This window comes from Hyperolius riggenbachi, chromosome 3 (assembly GCF_040937935.1).
Source record: "Hyperolius riggenbachi isolate aHypRig1 chromosome 3, aHypRig1.pri, whole genome shotgun sequence".
In the NCBI taxonomy this organism is placed as follows: domain Eukaryota; kingdom Metazoa; phylum Chordata; class Amphibia; order Anura; family Hyperoliidae; genus Hyperolius; species Hyperolius riggenbachi.
In genome coordinates, this window is record NC_090648.1 from 244,414,451 (window position 1) to 244,433,415 (window position 18,965).

Genomic DNA, 18,965 nt, shown 5'->3' on the forward strand with positions numbered 1-18,965 from the left:
CAGTAATCGTCTGCTAGGGCAGGCGCCTCAGAGAGGCAAGCCTCAGAGATATCCCACCAGTGGGAGACGTTCCACTGGGGAAAAGAGAAAGGTCAGACAGGCAGAGGTTCGGCAACAGAGAGACGGCAGCAGTATAAGAACAGAAGGCTGATTCAGAGTCCGTTAAACAGGGAGGGTCGGCAACTAAGAATCAGATAGGCAAAGGTACAAAATCGAGAAGAGGAGAGAGTAGTCAGGGATAGCCAAAGTCAAGACACAGATAAATATGCAATACAATCCTAGACTGAGGTGTGATGTCCTTGATATCAACACCAGGGAACTGAGCTAAGGTCTGAGCGTTTACACCGAAGTATTCACGACAGCAGACAGTGAGCAAATGACATCTGTGGGCTTACATGCTGAAGCCCAGTTCCACCAGCCCGCCCAGGGGGCTGGAACTGAAGTCAGCATGTGATTGGCTGGCTAGGGTCAGCTGATCGCCGGATCAGCTGACCTGCCTCCTAAGGAAATAAAGATCCTGCCGCCTCGCACGCGTGCGCATGACCCTCTGCCTCTGGCTCACTGAGAGGTCGGGTCCTTGATCCGCGCACGCCCGCACTCGGAAGTCCGCCGGCTGAGCAGCGGGACCCGCCGCCACCCTGTCAGCCGCAGCGGCGCTCGCCCTGCTCTGTGCCGGCGGCTCAGTGAGCTGATCGGAAACCGCCGGCTGGGATGCGGAGGCCGCCGCCACGCTGCCCTGTGCGGTGGCAGCTCCGCTATTTCTTACAATAATGAATTGCATGTGATGCATTGTATTCTGCTCTACACATTCTGTGGTAAGACTTTATGCATGTTATTTTGCTTATGCAGTTTAGTGACTACTCCCCATAGTTAACCCAACAACCACATTCTACTAAATTGTAATTAACCCAATTGAAATTTGAAAAACTGTACCACAGTTAAGATTGTAGAAGATGACCTCTGAAACATGAGGTAATCAACAAGGACAACAGAAAACCACGTGACTTTATGTCAAATCTTTTTATTGAGAAATCAGAATTGAACATACAAGGTGGAGCTAAGTGAAATGACCACCCATGGTAAAGAAGAACCGTGTCAAATCAATGGAAAATTAGAACTAATACAATAATCAAGCATACTGAATGGCAAGTCAAACCTTAATAAGCTGAGAGTCTGTTGCTTGAGAGTAGTAACTTTTGACAGGTTAAAGTAAATGATAGTATTTCTATCGACCAAAGACAGACAGTGTTATAATGACAGCACCAAACTAAACATGTGATTTTATTGTAGTAAATACCTTTATCACCTCACATTTAGTTATGTTTTGTTTGATGAATGTTTTGATTTTATTTACCGTATTTTTCGGCATATAAGACACACTTTTATCATCTTATATGCCAAATGCAGGGAATCCCCAACTTACAAATGCCCACCGATATGAACCGCCGACACACTGTGACGTCGGAGCTCCCTGCATTGTCCCCCTGTGTTTCCCCCTCCCTGTTCCATGTGTATCCCGCTCCTCTTGTGTATGCTCCTCTGCCTACTGTGTCTCCTGCTCCCCCGTGTATGTCCCTCTTCCCCCCCATGTCTCCTGCTCCCCCCATGTATGCTCCTCTGCTCTCCGTATATAATTAGCAGAATCAGCAGCAGGGTCACCTAATCCAGGTCTCCTGCAGCATCCGTAGACCTGCTCTTTCCTTCACGGCTCCACTAGTGCTGGCTTCTGCTGATCACGCACTTCATAAATTAATAATACAAATTATAATAATACAATGAGCACTAAATACACCAGCAGTGACACGTGCTGTGAATTGTTTTTAAATACAGTGTTGTGTAAAGCACAGGATCTCTTAAATGGCTCACCTGGCTCATTCCCAACTTCCACTGTTTAACACTTAATTGTATGCCTTATAAATATTTATAAAAATTCAACCTGAGCAGGAATGTATTGTGATAAGGAAATACGGATGTTCCACATGTTTACATGTTCTAACTGTGGTAGCTGCCTGTGAATTTGTTTTTGTTTTTTTTCAAGCTTTTAATTCTGTTACCTTTTTTTTTACTTGTGACTGATGTTTTATTACTGTCAGAGAAGCTGACAGACCTCCTTGTGTGAAAGTGTTTACAGATGATGAGTGCTTTATAGAAAGACATAGATCCAAATAGACCCCCTGATGTCTTGTCTATCTACTGAGGAGGAGACAAAGAGAGTCCCTGACATTTTCTCTCTCTTACTTCCAGAGCCATGAGTAAAGTTGACTTATGTATGCACTGAACACTTTTTATGTACAAACTAAGAAGGAAGGAAGCTCAGTGAACATGAGGGTTGTTTTTTTTTTTTTTGGTGTTTGTCCCTTCAGCTTACTAGTCTAGGTAAACGGCTTTTACTTTCTTATTTTTTTATTTTTTGTTTATTTTAACCATTAGAACTGCTGTCAGTGTTTTCTTGTTGAACATTACATACAGCTATCCACTGTATGAATTAGTAATGTATAGAGATGTAGCGAACGGTTCGCCGGGGAACTGTTCCAGGCGAACTTAGGGGGTTCGCGTTCGCCTGCACCAGGCGAACTTTTGCAGAAGTTCGATTCGCCCCATAATGCACTATGAGGGTCAACTTTGACCCTCTGCATCACAGTCAGCAGGCACATTGTAGCCATTCAGGCTACACTAAGCCCTGGAGCCCCACCCCCTTATATAAGGCAGGGTCCGGCGGCCATTAGCCTCACTCCTGTGCCTGCTAGAGAGAGGAAAGGGACAGCTGCTGCAGACTTTTTCTCCTAGGGACAGATTAGTTAGGTTCTAGGCTGCTTTGCTTGCTCCTGACTGATTATTATTGCTTTTAAAGCACCCAGCAACAGATCTTTTTAGAGCTCATCCTGTACATTTTTTTTTCTGTGTGTCAAACTCACACATTTGTTGCATGCACAGCCTTGCTAATTGATATTGTGTGTGCCACTGCCAGCAGCCCAGCACATTCAGTGACTACCTGTGTGTGTGACAGGGAGCTGCACATTGTACTACCCAGTACTGCATATACCACAGTACCTGTTGTGTTTACTTAACCCACCTCATCACTGCATATACCTAGCTTTGTGTTGAGTGAACCCAGCTCACTGCATCTTACGTACCTTTACTGTTCAGTGAACCCAGCTCACTGCATCTAACTACCCAGTACCTGTTGTGTTTACCTAACCAGCCTCATCACTGCATATACCTAGCGTTGTGTTGAGTGAACCCAGCTCACTGCATCTAACTACCTGTTGTGTTGAGTGAGAACTCACCTGGCCACCTCACTGCATCTAACTACCTGTTGTGTTGAGTGAGAACCCACCTCACTGCATCTTAAGTACCTTTACTGTTCAGTGAACCCAGCTCACTGCATCTAACTACCCAGTACCTGTTGTGTTTACTTAACCCACCTCATCACTGCATATACCTAGCGTTGTGTTGAGTGAACCCAGCTCACTGCATCTAACTACCTGTTGTGTTGAGTGAGAACCCACCTGGCCACCTCACTGCATCTAACTACCTGTTGTGTTGAGTGAGAACCCACCTCACTGCATCTTAAGTACCTTTACTGTTCAGTGAACCCAGCTCACTGCATCTAACTACCCAGTACCTGTTGTGTTTACTTAACCCACCTCATCACTGCATATACCTAGCGTTGTGTTGAGTGAACCCAGCTCACTGCATCTAACTACCTGTTGTGTTGAGTGAGAACCCACCTCACTGCATCTTAAGTACCTTTACTAATCAGTTAACCCAGATCACTGCATCTAACTACCTGTTGTGTTGAGTGAGAACCCACCTGGCCACCTCACTGCATCTAACTACCTGTTGTTTTGAGTGAGAACCCACCTCACTGCATATAGCTAGCATACCCCCGAGATGGACAAAATGGACAAACCAGGTAGAGGAAGAGGTAGAGGCAGACCCAGAGGAAGGCCACCAGGCTCCGGCAGGTCTGTGGCTGTGCGAGGTGGTGTTGCTGTGATTTCGTGCGGACCTGCCCCAAAATACAGTGCTCAGAAGAAGGCACGTGCCATCACTTCCCAAAATCGTGAGGAGGTGCTTGAGTATTTAACACAGAACACCTCATCTCCCGCAGCCACCAGCGCTACAACAAGCACCACATCCACTGCATTTGACACTTCGCAGAAGTTATTTGGTGGTGGTGGTGAAATCACTGATTCCCAGCCACTACTGCAACAACAACAAGAAGGCGCAGGTACACCACCTCATACGTCTGAGTTAGGTGGTGATAGTATGGACGTAACGTGTGTGGATGGGGATGATGGTGGACCACCTGAAGTTGGTGCACTTGAGGAGGTGTCTGAGGAAAGCGCAGCTGGCCAGGAGGATTATGATGACGATTATACGGATACCACATATGTTCCCGGTAGAGGAGATGACCAGGGGGACGGTTCAGAGGAGGAGTCAGAGAGGAGTAGGAGGAGACGACTCCATGATAGAAGCAGAGGGAGCTCGTCCTCAGAAACAGCTGGGGGCAGTGTCCGGCGCCATGTATTACCAGCTATGGCCAGCCAGCCAACATGCCCTTCAACGTCAGCTGCTGATGCCACCGTAGCGCCATCACCCCAGGGGGGCTCAGCAGTTTGGAAATTTTTTCACATGTGTGTCTCAGATCGGAGCAAAGCCATCTCTTGTCTCTGCCAGCAAAAATTGAGCCGTGGAAAGGCCAACTCTCACGTAGGGACAAGTGCCTTACGAAGGCACCTGGAGAGAAGGCACAAACAGCTATGGCAAGAACACCTGAGGAAAGGCAGCACCCCTCAAAAGACAAGCCACCATCCTTCTCCTCTTCCTCCTTCAGGTGCATCGTCTTCATCCACTTTCTCCCTTGCACCTTCACAGCCACCCTCCTCCACACCGCCTCTTCCCTTCAGCGGTTCCTTCTCCTCTGCCCACAGCAGTACCCAGCTGTCCGTGAAGGAAGTATTTGAGTGGAAGAAGCAAATGTCTGCCAGTCACCCTCTTGCCCGGCGTCTGACAGCTGGCGTGGCGGAACTATTAGCTCGCCAGCTATTACCATACAAGCTGGTGGAGTCAGAGGCTTTCCGTAAGTTTGTGGCCATTGGTACACCGCAATGGAAGATACCAGGCCACAATTATTTTTTAAAAAAGGCCATACCCAAACTGTACCATGCAGTTGAGAGGCAAGTGGTGTCATCTCTGGCACACAGCGTTGGGTCAAGGGTCCACCTGACCACGGATGCCTGGTCTGCCAAGCACAGGCAGGGCCACTACATTACATACACAGCCCATTGGGTCAACCTGGTGACCGATGGCAGCAAGCAGGGAGTACGTGGCTGCGCAGAGGACCGACTTGTCACACCTCCACGGCTTGCAGGCAGGCCTCCAGCCCCCTCCTCTCCACCTGCTATCACCGATTCGCTGTCGTCATCCTCCTCCTCCTCCTCCTTGGCTGGTGCCGCCATCTCCTCTCCAGCTACACAGCCCCAGCACCCCAGGGCCTATGCTGCATGCCAGGTGTGACGGTGTCATGCAGTGTTAGACATGTCTTGCCTGAAAACGGAGAGTCACACTGGAGCAGCTCTCCTGGCTGCTCTTAACAAACAGGTGGAGCAATGGCTGACCCCACACAAGCTTGAGATCGGCAACGTGGTGTGTGACAACGGCAGCAATCTCATTGCTGCGTTGAATTTGGGAAAGCTGACACACATACCCTGCATGGCACATGTGCTTAATCTGGTCGTGCAAAGATTTGTGTCAAAGTACCCAGGCTTAGAGGACGTCCTGAAGCAGGCCAGGAAGTTGTGTGGGCATTTCAGGCGCTCTTACAAGGCCATGGCATGCTTTGCGGAGATTCAGCGTAGAATCAACTTGCCGGTGAGACGCCTGATTTGCGATAGCCCGACTCGCTGGAATTCCACCCTGCTTATGTTCTCTCGCCTGCTAGACCAGGAGAAAGCCGTCACCCAGTACCTGTATCATTACAGCACAAGGACACAATCTGGGAGGATGGGGATGTTCTGGCCCAACAACTGGACACTGATGCGAAATGCATGCAGGGTCATGGAGCCCTTTGAGGAGGTGACCAAACTGGTGAGTCGCGATGAGGACACCATCAGCGACTTGATCCCCTACGCCTACTTCCTGGAGAGTGCCGTGCGTAGAGTGGTGGATACAGCTGTGGAGGAGCGTGAACAAGAAGAGTTAGGGCAGCAGGAGTCGTGGGAGCCATTTACACACGAACCCGATGTTTCCACAACACCGGCGGCAGCACAGAGGGGGGAGGAGGAGGAAGAAGAGGAGTCGTGTGGGGAAGGGGAGGAGTCAGACTCTGATGATGGTGATGATGAGGAAGGTGTTTCTGTGGAGGAGGAAGAGGCGGCGGAAGGAGAACAACCGCGGCAGCCATCACAGGGGGCTTCTGCTGCTTCACGTCCCCGTGGTATTGTTCGTGGCAGGGGGGAGGAAGAGGAGTTGCGTCCCGTCACTGAGGAAGAGCAAGAGGAGATGGAGAGTACGTCTGCATCCAGCTTTGTGCAGATGTCCTCTTTCATGTTGTCCAGCCTGTTGAGGGACCCCCATATCAAAAAACTCGACGAATGACCTGTACTGGGTGGCCACGCTACTAGACCCTTGGTACAGGCACGAAGTGGTGGACCTCTTAGCAACTCAACAAAAGGCGGAAAGGATGCAGCACTTGCAGAACAAGCTGTCGATGATGCTTTACAATGCATTTAAGGGTGATGTGGCTGCACAACGCAATCAAGGTACCACTGGCAGTAACCCTCCTCCTCCCAAGTCCACGCAGGCAAGAACAGGACGCTCCAGCGATCTCAGGGTGATGTCAGACATGCGGACGTTCTTTAGTCCAACTCCTCGCCATAGTCCTTCCGGATCCACCCTCCACCAACGCCTGGACCGGCAGGTAGCCGACTACCTGGCCTTGAGTGTGGATGTAGACTCTGCGAAAAGCGACGATGAACCCTTGGACTACTGGTTGCGCAGGCTTGACCTGTGGCCAGAGCTGTCCCAATTTGCCATACAACTTCTCTCTTGCCCTGTCGCAAGCGTCCTGTCAGAAAGGACCTTCAGTGCAGCTGGAGGCATAGTTACTGAGAAGAGAAGTCGCCTAAGTCACGACAGTATTCAGTACCTGACCTTTATCAAAATGAATGAGGAATGGATCACGGAGGGCTACTGCACGACCGAAGACTAAGTCAGTCCCCACACACAGCATCTCTGCCTGCAGGCCGCTTGACTGCCTTCTCCGCCACTACCAACAGGGTCCAGGACTCTAGGCGGATTCCTGAATTTTTAAGGCCGCGGCTAGCAGCGGCCGCTACACTAATTTTTCTGGTGCATGTACATGTGCCCATCCCCCTTCGTGATCATTACCTTGCCGCGGTGAAGGGGCTTGCGCATCACAATGAAGCAATGACCGCCGGCTATTTGAGTGTCTCGGGTGGGGGTGGCACACAAAAGATAATAAGGTCGTTGCTTCATTGTGGTCAGACCAAATTTGATCAGCTGGACAGTCACTGTTCTGTCATTCAGCTACATCAGCCGGGCGAGCATATGGGCTGAAAAGCCACCATCACCTGCACTCTCGTCATGGTGCGCACCAGTCCAGCACGGCCGTCACTACACAAACGGCTGTTTGCAGTCACTGCATACCTTTCACTGCATCTGTGACTGCACATTATACCTGGCAGTCAGTGCATAACTTGCACTTGAATGGATACACTTTTCAACAATTTAAAAATACAACCATCTAAACTTTCAAACAATTTAAAAATACGCTGCACAGAGAATTTAAATGTGTGCATTAAACACCAAGTGAACACCTGACACAACTGGCTGAGCAAATTTGGCCTGATTGGCTATTCATGAGGCAATGCTCATGCAAATATGCATTTGCTTTCGCATGCCAACTAATGCAGGGTCCATTGAACCAATGCCGCAAAGCGGTTTGCCCTGCGGGAATTAGTTCATGCTATACAGCACTATCCAGGAGCGCCTCGGGGAGGCTTCCCAATGCCCCCATACAACCGGGGGACCGCGGGGTCCCAGGCGCTCTCACTGCCTGGGAACCACAGCAGCACCCCGGAGGGGGGAGGCTGGGTGGCGCAGGCGGCCCCCCCAAGCGTGGCCAGCGCCGGGGAGAGCCATCCGCACCTTTCACCTCCCAATATTTAAAAACAGGCACTTACCTTGACGTCCATTGCGTTCTGCTGCTGAGCATAGCTTGGGTGCAACACATTTGAAAAGGAAAGGAATGAAGCATGGGTCGCACCGAGCTTTGGAGCTCAGGGCTGGCTCACACACTGCACTCCAAGGGGGGTGGAGGACAGGCACTGACAGCCCACTCCAGGACTCACACTACCTGGAATGAGCCATCCGCCACCCGCCTCCAAGGGAAAGAAATTCACAAATCGCTGCACAGAGAATTTAAATGTGTGCATTAAACACCAAGTGAACACCTGACACAACTGGCTGAGCAAATTTGGCCTGATTGGCTATTCATGAGGCAATGCTCATGCAAATATGCATTTGCTTTCGCATGCCAACTAATGCAGGGTCCATTGAACCAATGCCGCAAAGCGGTTTGCCCTGCGGGAATTAGTTCATGCTATACAGCACTATCCAGGAGCGCCTCGGGGAGGCTTCCCAATGCCCCCATACAACCGGGGGACCGCGGGGTCCCAGGCGCTCTCACTGCCTGGGAACCACAGCAGCACCCCGGAGGGGGGACGCTGGGTGGCGCAGGCGGCCCCCCCAAGCGTGGCCAGCGCCGGGGAGAGCCATCCGCACCTTTCACCTCCCAATATTTAAAAACAGGCACTTACCTTGACGTCCATTGCGTTCTGCTGCTGAGCATAGCTTGGGTGCAACACATTTGAAAAGGAAAGGAATGAAGCATGGGTCGCACCGAGCTTTGGAGCTCAGGGCTGGCTCACACACTGCACTCCAAGGGGGGTGGAGGACAGGCACTGACAGCCCACTCCAGGACTCACACTACCTGGAATGAGCCATCCGCCACCCGCCTCCAAGGGAAAGAAATTCACAAATCGCTGCACAGAGAATTTAAATGTGTGCATTAAACACCAAGTGAACACCTGACACAACTGGCTGAGCAAATTTGGCCTGATTGGCTATTCATGAGGCAATGCTCATGCAAATATGCATTTGCTTTCGCATGCCAACTAATGCAGGGTCCATTGAACCAATGCCGCAAAGCGGTTTGCCCTGCGGGAATTAGTTCATGCTATACAGCACTATCCAGGAGCGCCTCGGGGAGGCTTCCCAATGCCCCCATACAACCGGGGGACCGCGGGGTCCCAGGCGCTCTCACTGCCTGGGAACCACAGCAGCACCCCGGAGGGGGGAGGCTGGGTGGCGCAGGCGGCCCCCCCAAGCGTGGCCAGCGCCGGGGAGAGCCATCCGCACCTTTCACCTCCCAATATTTAAAAACAGGCACTTACCTTGACGTCCATTGCGTTCTGCTGCTGAGCATAGCTTGGGTGCAACACATTTGAAAAGGAAAGGAATGAAGCATGGGTCGCACCGAGCTTTGGAGCTCAGGGCTGGCTCACACACTGCACTCCAAGGGGGGTGGAGGACAGGCACTGACAGCCCACTCCAGGACTCACACTACCTGGAATGAGCCATCCGCCACCCGCCTCCAAGGGAAAGAAATTCACAAATCGCTGCACAGAGAATTTAAATGTGTGCATTAAACACCAAGTGAACACCTGACACAACTGGCTGAGCAAATTTGGCCTGATTGGCTATTCATGAGGCAATGCTCATGCAAATATGCATTTGCTTTCGCATGCCAACTAATGCAGGGTCCATTGAACCAATGCCGCAAAGCGGTTTGCCCTGCGGGAATTAGTTCATGCTATACAGCACTATCCAGGAGCGCCTCGGGGAGGCTTCCCAATGCCCCCATACAACCGGGGGACCGCGGGGTCCCAGGCGCTCTCACTGCCTGGGAACCACAGCAGCACCCCGGAGGGGGGAGGCTGGGTGGCGCAGGCGGCCCCCCCAAGCGTGGCCAGCGCCGGGGAGAGCCATCCGCACCTTTCACCTCCCAATATTTAAAAACAGGCACTTACCTTGACGTCCATTGCGTTCTGCTGCTGAGCATAGCTTGGGTGCAACACATTTGAAAAGGAAAGGAATGAAGCATGGGTCGCACCGAGCTTTGGAGCTCAGGGCTGGCTCACACACTGCACTCCAAGGGGGGTGGAGGACAGGCACTGACAGCCCACTCCAGGACTCACACTACCTGGAATGAGCCATCCGCCACCCGCCTCCAAGGGAAAGAAATTCACAAATCGCTGCACAGAGAATTTAAATGTGTGCATTAAACACCAAGTGAACACCTGACACAACTGGCTGAGCAAATTTGGCCTGATTGGCTATTCATGAGGCAATGCTCATGCAAATATGCATTTGCTTTCGCATGCCAACTAATGCAGGGTCCATTGAACCAATGCCGCAAAGCGGTTTGCCCTGCGGGAATTAGTTCATGCTATACAGCACTATCCAGGAGCGCCTCGGGGAGGCTTCCCAATGCCCCCATACAACCGGGGGACCGCGGGGTCCCAGGCGCTCTCACTGCCTGGGAACCACAGCAGCACCCCGGAGGGGGGAGGCTGGGTGGCGCAGGCGGCCCCCCCAAGCGTGGCCAGCGCCGGGGAGAGCCATCCGCACCTTTCACCTCCCAATATTTAAAAACAGGCACTTACCTTGACGTCCATTGCGTTCTGCTGCTGAGCATAGCTTGGGTGCAACACATTTGAAAAGGAAAGGAATGAAGCATGGGTCGCACCGAGCTTTGGAGCTCAGGGCTGGCTCACACACTGCACTCCAAGGGGGGTGGAGGACAGGCACTGACAGCCCACTCCAGGACTCACACTACCTGGAATGAGCCATCCGCCACCCGCCTCCAAGGGAAAGAAATTCACAAATCGCTGCACAGAGAATTTAAATGTGTGCATTAAACACCAAGTGAACACCTGACACAACTGGCTGAGCAAATTTGGCCTGATTGGCTATTCATGAGGCAATGCTCATGCAAATATGCATTTGCTTTCGCATGCCAACTAATGCAGGGTCCATTGAACCAATGCCGCAAAGCGGTTTGCCCTGCGGGAATTAGTTCATGCTATACAGCACTATCCAGGAGCGCCTCAGGGAGGCTTCCCAATGCCCCCATACAACCGGGGGACCGCGGGGTCCCAGGCGCTCTCACTGCCTGGGAACCACAGCAGCACCCCGGAGGGGGGAGGCTGGGTGGCGCAGGCGGCCCCCCCAAGCGTGGCCAGCGCCGGGGAGAGCCATCCGCACCTTTCACCTCCCAATATTTAAAAACAGGCACTTACCTTGACGTCCATTGCGTTCTGCTGCTGAGCATAGCTTGGGTGCAACACATTTGAAAAGGAAAGGAATGAAGCATGGGTCGCACCGAGCTTTGGAGCTCAGGGCTGGCTCACACACTGCACTCCAAGGGGGGTGGAGGACAGGCACTGACAGCCCACTCCAGGACTCACACTACCTGGAATGAGCCATCCGCCACCCGCCTCCAAGGGAAAGAAATTCACAAATCGCTGCACAGAGAATTTAAATGTGTGCATTAAACACCAAGTGAACACCTGACACAACTGGCTGAGCAAATTTGGCCTGATTGGCTATTCATGAGGCAATGCTCATGCAAATATGCATTTGCTTTCGCATGCCAACTAATGCAGGGTCCATTGAACCAATGCCGCAAAGCGGTTTGCCCTGCGGGAATTAGTTCATGCTATACAGCACTATCCAGGAGCGCCTCGGGGAGGCTTCCCAATGCCCCCATACAACCGGGGGACCGCGGGGTCCCAGGCGCTCTCACTGCCTGGGAACCACAGCAGCACCCCGGAGGGGGGAGGCTGGGTGGCGCAGGCGGCCCCCCCAAGCGTGGCCAGCGCCGGGGAGAGCCATCCGCACCTTTCACCTCCCAATATTTAAAAACAGGCACTTACCTTGACGTCCATTGCGTTCTGCTGCTGAGCATAGCTTGGGTGCAACACATTTGAAAAGGAAAGGAATGAAGCATGGGTCGCACCGAGCTTTGGAGCTCAGGGCTGGCTCACACACTGCACTCCAAGGGGGGTGGAGGACAGGCACTGACAGCCCACTCCAGGACTCACACTACCTGGAATGAGCCATCCGCCACCCGCCTCCAAGGGAAAGAAATTCACAAATCGCTGCACAGAGAATTTAAATGTGTGCATTAAACACCAAGTGAACACCTGACACAACTGGCTGAGCAAATTTGGCCTGATTGGCTATTCATGAGGCAATGCTCATGCAAATATGCATTTGCTTTCGCATGCCAACTAATGCAGGGTCCATTGAACCAATGCCGCAAAGCGGTTTGCCCTGCGGGAATTAGTTCATGCTATACAGCACTATCCAGGAGCGCCTCGGGGAGGCTTCCCAATGCCCCCATACAACCGGGGGACCGCGGGGTCCCAGGCGCTCTCACTGCCTGGGAACCACAGCAGCACCCCGGAGGGGGGAGGCTGGGTGGCGCAGGCGGCCCCCCCAAGCGTGGCCAGCGCCGGGGAGAGCCATCCGCACCTTTCACCTCCCAATATTTAAAAACAGGCACTTACCTTGACGTCCATTGCGTTCTGCTGCTGAGCATAGCTTGGGTGCAACACATTTGAAAAGGAAAGGAATGAAGCATGGGTCGCACCGAGCTTTGGAGCTCAGGGCTGGCTCACACACTGCACTCCAAGGGGGGTGGAGGACAGGCACTGACAGCCCACTCCAGGACTCACACTACCTGGAATGAGCCATCCGCCACCCGCCTCCAAGGGAAAGAAATTCACAAATCGCTGCACAGAGAATTTAAATGTGTGCATTAAACACCAAGTGAACACCTGACACAACTGGCTGAGCAAATTTGGCCTGATTGGCTATTCATGAGGCAATGCTCATGCAAATATGCATTTGCTTTCGCATGCCAACTAATGCAGGGTCCATTGAACCAATGCCGCAAAGCGGTTTGCCCTGCGGGAATTAGTTCATGCTATACAGCACTATCCAGGAGCGCCTCGGGGAGGCTTCCCAATGCCCCCATACAACCGGGGGACCGCGGGGTCCCAGGCGCTCTCACTGCCTGGGAACCACAGCAGCACCCCGGAGGGGGGAGGCTGGGTGGCGCAGGCGGCCCCCCCAAGCGTGGCCAGCGCCGGGGAGAGCCATCCGCACCTTTCACCTCCCAATATTTAAAAACAGGCACTTACCTTGACGTCCATTGCGTTCTGCTGCTGAGCATAGCTTGGGTGCAACACATTTGAAAAGGAAAGGAATGAAGCATGGGTCGCACCGAGCTTTGGAGCTCAGGGCTGGCTCACACACTGCACTCCAAGGGGGGTGGAGGACAGGCACTGACAGCCCACTCCAGGACTCACACTACCTGGAATGAGCCATCCGCCACCCGCCTCCAAGGGAAAGAAATTCACAAATCGCTGCACAGAGAATTTAAATGTGTGCATTAAACACCAAGTGAACACCTGACACAACTGGCTGAGCAAATTTGGCCTGATTGGCTATTCATGAGGCAATGCTCATGCAAATATGCATTTGCTTTCGCATGCCAACTAATGCAGGGTCCATTGAACCAATGCCGCAAAGCGGTTTGCCCTGCGGGAATTAGTTCATGCTATACAGCACTATCCAGGAGCGCCTCGGTGAAGGGGCTTGCGCATCACAATGAAGCAATGACCGCCGGCTATTTGAGTGTCTCGGGTGGGGGTGGCACACAAAAGATAATAAGGTCGTTGCTTCATTGTGGTCAGACCAAATTTGATCAGCTGGACAGTCACTGTTCTGTCATTCAGCTACATCAGCCGGGCGAGCATATGGGCTGAAAAGCCACCATCACCTGCACTCTCGTCATGGTGCGCACCAGTCCAGCACGGCCGTCACTACACAAACGGCTGTTTGCAGTCACTGCATACCTTTCACTGCATCTGTGACTGCACATTATACCTGGCAGTCAGTGCATAACTTGCACTTGAATGGATACACTTTTCAACAATTTAAAAATACAACCATCTAAACTTTCAAACAATTTAAAAATACAACCATCTATTATTTTCAAAAAATTTAAAAAAAGGGCAAAAAAACTTGCCCTCCGTAAAACATTCTTGGCAAATGCTTTCGACTTGGTTTGTCTTCTGCTGGCTCAAGGGTCCATCTGACCACAGATGCCTGGTCTGCAAAGCATGGTCAGGGCAGCTACAGCATGGGTCTCAGCAGGCTCCTACTTCGGGCCGGAATCCAACCTTCATTCCCCGCGGTGACAATGGCAGACTTGCCCTCCATAACGGATTCCCGTTAAAGGATTTAAAGTTAATTCATTTCAATTAGGGCCGCAAAAGGTCCTCCTGAGTCCTGTATTGTTATTTTTGGTCACTACCTCGGGGCGGGCGTGCATGCCTGCCTGCCTCCCTCCTTGCCTGGATGTGTGGTGGTAGACGTTGATCAGGCTCCAACTCCGGAACGCAATACAAGAGGGAGCTCGTCCTCAGAAACAGCTGGGGGCAGTGTCCGGCGCCATGTATCGCCCGCTATGGCCAGACAGCCAACATGCCCTTCAACCTCAGCTGCTGATGCCACCGTAGCGCCATCAGCCCAGGGGGGCTCAGCGGTTTGGAAATTTTTTAACGTGTGTGTCTCAGATCGGAGCAAAGCCATCTGTTGTCTCTGCCAGCAAAAATTGAGCCGTGGAAAGGCCAACTGTCACGTAGGGACAAGTGCTTTACGAAGGCACCTGGAGAGAAGGCACAAACAGCTATGGCAAGAACACCTGAGGAAAAGCAGCACCCCTCAAAAGACAAGCCGTGGAGAACAACCGCGGCAGCCGTCACAGGGGGCTTCTGCTGCTCCACGTTCCCATGGTATTGTTCGTGGCTGGGGGGAGGAAGAATGGATACACTTTTAAACAATTTAAAAATACAACCATCTAAACTTTCAAACAATTTAAAAATACAACCATCTAAACTTTCAAACAATTTAAAAATACAACCATCTAAACTTTCAAACAATTTAAAAATACAACCATCTATCATTTTCAACAAATTTAAAAAAAGGGCAAAAAAACTTGCCCTCCGTAAAACATTCTTGGCAAATGCTTTCGACTTGGTTTGTCTTCCACTGGCTCAAGGGTCCATCTGACCACAGATGCCTGGTCTGCAAAGCACGGTCAGGGCAGCTACAGCATGGGTCTCAGCAGGCTCCCACTTCGGGCCGGAATCCAACCTTCATTCCCCGCGGTGACAATGGCAGACTTGCCCTCCATAACGGATTCCCGTTAAAGGATTTAAAGTTAATTCATTTCAAATACACAGCAGGGCCTCGAAAGTCCGCCTCCTGTATTGTTATTTTTGGTCACTACCTCGGGGCGGGCGGGCGTGCATGCCTGCCTGCTGCCCTCCTTGGATGTGTAGTGGTAGCCATTTCTCAGGCTCCACACCGGATTCCATCCCTCAGTCCCCGGCCATTACCCGGGATCACAAATGGCAGACTTGCCCGCCTCCATATGATTCTCGTGAAAGGAATGTGGTGTCATCTTTGCCCGCCATAACTGGTTCTCGTTAAAGGATTTAAAGTACATTCATTTCAAATACACAGCAGGGCCTCGAAAGTCCTCCTCCTGTATTGTTATTTTTAGTCACTACCTCGGGGCGGGAGGGCGTGCATGCCTGCCCGCTGCCCTCCTTGGATGTGTAGTGGTAGCCGTTGCTCAAGCTCCACACCGGATCCAAACCCCTCATTCCCCGGCCATTACCCGGGGTCACAATGGCAGACTTGCCCGCCTCCTCAGGATTCTCATTGTAGCGGTACTGAACAAGTACACAGCAAGTAGAAAATGTAATTTAAAAACAAAACGTAAGCTTTTTAACAATGCCATGGAAAGTTGAGAAGGAAGTCACACATTACCTGACATCACTGAGTGAGGAAGAGCAATCTCGCCATGTTGCGCAGTAGTCCAGCATGGCCGTCACTACACAAACAGCTGTTTGCAGTGCGTTACACAGGGAGTTTGGTGTGTCAGTGTGAAGCAGTACTCTAATTACACTCCCTGATTGATGTATACACATGCAAGATGTTTTAAAGCACGTTAGGCCTGCAATTTAGCATTCAATGTGATTTCTGCCCTTAAAACGCTGCTTTGCGTCACATCCAGATTTTTCCCCGGGACTTTTGGCATGTATCCCACTCCGCCATGCCCCCCTCCAGGTGTTAGACCCCTTGAAACATCTTTTCCATCACTTTTGTGGCCAGCATAATTTTTTCTATTTTTCAAAGTTCGCCTCCCTATTGAAGTCTATTGCGGTTCGCGAACTTTTCCGCAAACCGAACCTTCCGCGGAAGTTCGCGAACCGAAAATCGGAGGTACGCGACATCTCTAGTAATGTATTGGCATGCCAGTTCATATCCACAGCAATTTCAATACAGCACAATAAACCAGATGCATGTACCGGCCATAGTATTGCCATGTGCTGGCTGCATACTGCAATATTACTGATACTAACACCAACAGAGTACCATGCATTATGCAATTAGAATGACCCACAGCACATGGGTAACATGAGTGCTGCTTTGTTGACGCACATTATGTTACTTGAGTTGCACTCTGAGTTGTGCTAATTGCAATACTCTGTTGGCATTAGTATCAGTAATACTGCCAACTGCACGTGGCAATATTACCACAGTTACATACATTAGGCCCATACAATCACAGCCTTTTATTTATATCACTTAGATTGTTCCTCCATTATTCTATCCACTCCATTCGGGATGATGCAAATAATTTCTCCTTGCATTTAAGTTTCATGAAATTGTTATGCAGCTTGAACTTGGACTGTAGGCTTAAAACTTGGTGGGGGGACCCTGGGACTCTTATTACTCATTTGCTATACCTAATATATCTAACACATATTCCTTTGCTTGCTCATACTATAGCCATATAATAAGATAGACAGGAACATATACTCATATAAACATAGTGTTAGGAATTGCTTAGTTCTGTAACCCGCAAGGCATATCATAAGGCTTTGCAGTGCGACATTCGACAGGGAATTATTCTGATCCAATTTCAAGCTACATATAATTTACATGACATTTGAATGCAAGGATACATTTTTAGCATCTCATTGATCATCCCTACGCTTCGTACAGTAACATGCACAAACTAATCAGGCCAGTTCTTATAGGTTACATGAGCATCCTTTAGTATTATGGGTAACTTGATCCTCTCCAGTCTCATGATAATTCCCTCCAATATGTCAACCAGTGTAATCTCTTATGGGTAAGTTACCCTTTGAGTCAGGAACCCTTTCTGACAACCAGAGATCTCCTTCTATTCATGACATGTTACATTCAATTGTGATCTGTGGTTTGCACCATTCATTTAGAAATCTGAATTACAGATACACTGTAGTGGTAAGATTATGGTGGCTCCACCCCAACCTAATAGGAAGCGTGTATGTTCTTTATTTTACAAATATTAGGGTTTTTTTCACAGGTAGAGCAACTCAGCTGCATGTGGCATATAATGAGTGGAAGCTGCCAAGGGGTTGTGAAAGGGTCCGTGATCCAACCCTGGTACATTTTCTTGAAGGTCAGGCCTGTGAACAGGTGGTTTATTTATTGATCTCAATTATTGGAAATAAACCATAGAAGGATAAATATGGAGGCAGAACTACCAACCCAACCCAGGGGGGAGAGTGTGTGCTCAAAATTTGTAAATTTATGCCCAGTCATAAAATAAACTTGATAGCATGCTGCAGGTAACAATTCAATCCTGATAATCTTCTCAAAAACATGCCATGGGAAGTGATAGTCATCTGAGAACCAAGCTTTTTAATTTTAATAAAATTAAGATGTTCTACGTTGTCTGTTGAAATGCAGATGCATTTACTGGTTACCACTATTCCAAGTGCACCTCAACTAAATGTTCTTCTGGGCACTGAGGTATCCTTTTGGCCAACTGGATGTTCCACCTATCTAGATGGATCTTTATTTGGTTACTTGTGTACACGGTGCCCAGGATGTTGACAGCATTGCCTCATTAAAAGGTCTGGTCACACAGGTTGCAAAAAACAATAGATTTGTTTGATGCCTAGGTATAAAAGAACACTAATACAGCAAAGATCTTGTGAAAAGACCTACCAGTGGGCTGCAACTGTTTCTTGATACCTGTCCTGACAGATGAGTATTTTCTAGTGCAGCTGCAAACTGATTGCTGTTGCACTGAAACTTTGTTGTTTCTGTATACTTTGCTCCTTCTACCAGAATGTCTCTGCAGTAAAGCTTCCTCTTTCTCCTCTAACACCCATTGCTTTGTTGAGTAATATCTTTTATCCATGTATAGTCAAGCACATTGTCATCTACCACCTCCATCTCATGACCTGACCCAAGCTCACAGTAAGTGTGTGGTATGCCTTTGTCCTCTACCTCTGGTTGTTCTAGTCCTCCTCTTGCACTAGATCCCAAAGTGTAATGTTGAAACGGTTCGTCAAATTGATCATTTTCAAATGCTTCAAGATGTCTGGGGGATTCCGCATAGAAGAAGGTAGAGACCCTGCTCATTGACCTTTAAATTTACTGTTCTGTGCATGGAAGGAAGAGAAGGAGGTTGAGGTAGCTCATACTGGATTATCCACCCTTCTATATATTTAGTGTGCTTGTAATTAACAGACAAAAAAGTAAGAAATTTCAGGCATGCTTGGCCTCTTAAAAGTTGTGATCCTCTGTTGCAGCTGAACACTTCTACCCAGCGCAGGAGACTTGGGCGCAGCTGGCGCCACCATAGACCATAATAGGAATTACGGCTATCACAAGCGCACAGTGAGTAACTTCCGTGCTATCAGAAGACGGAGCTGAAGTTACTTAGAAAACAC